The sequence below is a fragment of the Lolium perenne genome, chromosome 3, assembly GCF_019359855.2.
Source record: "Lolium perenne isolate Kyuss_39 chromosome 3, Kyuss_2.0, whole genome shotgun sequence".
NCBI lineage: Eukaryota > Viridiplantae > Streptophyta > Magnoliopsida > Poales > Poaceae > Lolium > Lolium perenne.
The window spans coordinates 60,693,497-60,697,980 of record NC_067246.2 but is presented as its reverse complement, the minus strand read 5'-3'; positions in this window follow the sequence as shown (position 1 = coordinate 60,697,980).

Sequence of the window (4,484 nt, the reverse complement as noted above, 5' to 3'; positions counted from 1 at the left end):
TCCTTCGTCGTCATCCTCGGAACTCTCATCGGCACTGCTGCCGATGGGTTCCTCGTCGCTGCTCCCATAGCCCTCTACGGGAGCTTCATCTTCATCTTCATCGTCGCTGCTGTCGTCGTCCCACCACATGCGGAGGCGCTTCGCTGGCGGATAGCCCTCGAGGGAGTCGTCGTCGTCATCGTCGTCTTCCTCTTCCTCTTCTTCAGAGGTGGGGCAGCCGTCCCAGGGGAACTGATCGTCCTCGCTCTCCGACTTCAGTTCCCCGACGGCAAGGAACTGAAGGTCTTCGTCCCCGCTGGTCAGGGACCGGTCGTCTTCGGACCAAACCGAGGAGGCGTGGTCTTCCAGGTCCCATGCTTCTGGGGCGCGGATGTCCGGCGGCGTCTCACGGGAGGAGGGGGACCCGTAGGAAAGCTCGGAGGAGGAGTCGTGGGAGGCCGACGACGAAGAGGAAGAAGAGGAAGACATGGCTGTGGGAGATTGGGGTTTTTTGGTGCCGATGGCCAGAACAGAGCGGGATGGTAAAGTGGCGAATTGCTCAGAGCGGTTAAATAAAAGGGGGCTACGGTGAAAAATTCAATGCCACAGCGGTTTTCGAGGAGGCAGTGCCCAAATACAACGGTCAAATCACGCGAAGCAGTCGAGAAGACAGGGCATCATGACGAAAAATACTGCAATGGTTCTCGGTCGCCACGACATGACCCGACGGACAAAGCATAATGTTTTTGGAAATGTCATTTCCAAAACCAGGGGGGCATGTGTTATCACCAGAATTTGACCACGTCGGAGGTGGGCCACGATCAAGATAAGCTTGAAGGTTATATATGGAGAGAATACGAAGATCGGCCTTATATGCAAAGTTGGGCTAGATTGCCCGTTTATCTGTAATTTATTAGATCGTGTCTTAAGTTAGAAGTTAGAGTTTTACCTGTGCACGGTTAGGTGCACTTCCGAATTAGAAAGTCCGCCGGACTATAAATATGTATCTAGGGTTTATGGAATAAACAACAACACAACGTTCACCCCAAAACAAACCAATCTCGGCGCATCGCCAACTCCTTCGTCTCGAGGGTTTCAATCAGGTAAGCGACATGCTGCCTAGATCGCATCTTGCGATCTAGGCAGCGCAAGCCCCACGTTGTTCATGCGTTGCCCGTCTTTGAAGCGTCTTTGAGGGCGGGCAACGTAGTTATCATAGATGTGTTAGGGTTAGCATAGCTCTTCGTATAAACATGTTTACGTAGTGCAACCCTCGCATGTCTAGCCGCCCTCACGCCTATCTCAGGCGTGGGGGCGGCACCCTGCTTGTTCATCATCTAGTAGATCTGATCCGTTACGGTTGCTCCTTGCTCTGCAAGGATTAGTTTAATATCTGCAATAGTTAGGCCTTACGAAGGGGGGGAGGATCCAGCGGCACGTAGGGTGGCGTTCGCAAGTCCTAAACAGGATGTTCCGATGATCAACGTCACGTTGGTTGTGTGGCCTTGTTTAGGATCGGCTTACGAGCACCGTGCGTGGCCGCGAGGCCCAACTTGGAGTAGGATGATCCGATTATGCGGTGAAAACCCTAAATCGTCGTAGATCTCATTAGCTTTATCTTGATCAAGCAGGATCACCAAGTATTCGTGCACCCCGTACGGATCATGGGTGGATCGGCTCTTTGAGCCGATTCACAGGATAGCCTGAGAGCCGATCGAGGCTCTGATTTAATGTTTACGTGTATGCCATGCAGGAACTAAGCGAGGCATCCCCATCACCTTCCTGGCCAGGTATAGGTCAGGTGGCACGCCCTTGCACTTCGCATCGCCGCGTGTGACCAGAAGAGCATTGCGGGCCGTCGCTCGGAGGGGTCTCAGCCAGCCGCAGCTCTAGGCTCTTCCCGGCTCTACCGTGTTGACAGGCCGCTGCCCGCCGGTGGGTTTTGGCGATCAACAGACGGTGAGAAGGATGTGGACATAAAGGTATACCGCTCCATGATAGGATCCTTGCTCTACCTTTGTGCCTCTAGGCCGGATATCATGCTAAGTGTAGGGATGTGTGCTCGTTTTCAATCCGCTCCCAAGGAGAGCCATTTAGTGGCGGTCAAACGGATACTAAGATACCTTGTTCTCACTCCTACTCTCGGGCTATGGTATCCAAAGGGGTCAACCTTTGAACTCATTGGCTATTCGGATTCCGATTGGGCCGGTGATAAGGTTGATCGGAAGTCTACCTCCGGGGCTTGCCAATTTATTGGCCGGTCATTGGTGAGTTGGTCATCCAAGAAACAAAACTCCACCGCCCTATCCACCGCCGAAGCCGAATACATATCCGCGGCATCTTGTTGCACTCAATTGTTATGGATGAAGCAAACCTTGAAAGACTATGGTGTGTCTCTTGGTACGGTGCCTCTTCTTTGTGACAATGAAAGTGCAATAAAGATCGCCAACAACCCGGTTCAACATTGTCGCACCAAACATATTGACATTCGCCATCACTTCCTACGTGATCATGTTGCCAATAAGGATATTGATCTCACTCATGTGGGAACAACCTACCAATTGGCGGATATTTTCACTAAGCCTTTGGATGAAGCCCGCTTTGTTAACTTGAGAGGAGAACTTGGTATTCTTGATCCTAAAAACTTGGATTGATTAACTTCTTGCACTATATTCTTGCATTTATCTTGCTATCTAGCTTAGAGGCATAGCACATATGGGGATAGTCATCTTACCATGTCTTGGTATGATGCATACCTATGTGTGCAACATAAATAGACCCAATGTCATTATATGGACCCAAGCATGTCTCTTCGAGGTCTCATGACATTTGCGCTTTCACATAGGGGGAGTAATCCCCCGCCCCTCATTGAGCCTTCATTACAACTTGATTTGACTATATAAGGCCAAATGATCTTATTGCAAAAAAAAAAACTATTTCAAAATGCTCTTATGATTCTTGATATACTTCGAATCATGCCCATTGTAGCTATTTGTATCTTGTTTGCATTTTCACTCCAATGGGTATGCCTAGAGAACTTTGTGTTTTCCAATCCCATGTCTATGCTCATCTCATCATCGTCTATCTATCTATATGTACATGTCATCATATGAGCACTCACACACATTTACACAAAGAATAGGGGCAAAACGAGGCAAAATGACACATTTTTGGGAAAATTGTCTCTGGCCGGTCACTGGCCCGGTCGGACCGGCCTGTGCGCCGGGTCGTCCGGTCACTGGCCCGGTCGACCGGGTGCCCGACCGGCCGTGCGGGCTGTTATGTTTTGAAGAGGATACCCCTTGGGGATCTTCTTCCTCATTATCCCCCACCTCTCAAACCTCCATGGCCGCCGCCTCCACCATCTCCACCACATCCTAGGCACTTCCCACCACTAGATTCTCTCCAAACTTCACACAAACATAGATCGGGATCTCGCAAGCATCTTCACCAAAGCATTTGGTCCCTCTCAAGCTAGTTTGGGAGATCGTGGGGATTTGGTCCTCAAGTCTTCTTCACGAGTTCCTCTTGCTCACTTGGGCCAAGGGGACAATGTCTTCGGGTAAATCTTTCTCCCTATCCCTCTCCCTCTTGCTTTCCCTCTCCCATTGCCCATTGTTGAGGAAAGTTGAGAAAAATTAGGGTTAGGGTTAGGGTTAGTAAGTCCTCATGCCACCTAGAGTGTCACACTCCTCCTATGCACATTGTTCACTCCCCTGGTATAATCTATGTTCAAGTTTGTGAGTTTTTGCATGATTTTGTGTCGAATTTCTGGGCAAACATCACAACTCAGCATGACCCGGTCTACAGCCCGGTCAACCGGCCTCTCGACCGGCTGGTCCGGCGCAGCGCCCGGTCAACCGGATGGCTAACCGGCTCGCCCGGTCTGTCGTCCGGTCGGACCGGATCCTGCGCCGGCTTGCTCAGCTTTTTCGCATGATCTCGTCGAGACACTTGAACCTAGGCTATGCTTTTGGCTTCCTCACATATGCTGATGACATGTACACTTACCTCTTTGCTATCCTCTCCCTATTATGCTGATTCACAGGTGATGAATGGACTGAAGCGAACCCTGGCCATGTTGCCAAGAGAGGGAGGAGCTCCGGGGTTCCACCCCGGCGCTCTACTGGTCGTGCTCCTCTGACTAGGGGTGGCAGCTCAACTGGAGGCCGAATCAAGAAATCTGCCAATAAGAGGAAAGATAAAGAGGCAGCACAGGATGGCGATGAGGTACGCGCATTTCCATACTGGTAGTGTGCATATTGGGGCATGGAGAAGACTCAGAGAGTCCAACCCCTATCGCTTTGAGGAACCCACTTACACAGGGGGAGATCAATTCTTCTGGACCAACACACAGCAAGTCATGTGGGAAGAATTCTATGACTCCCGCGAGTACATGAAGAAAGGCACCATTGTTATGCCCAAGGCCATCAAGGATGTCATTGGAATGTATGAAGCCACCAAGTTCCGCTTTGTGGTTGCGACCTTGAGGCGGATGGGGCTGT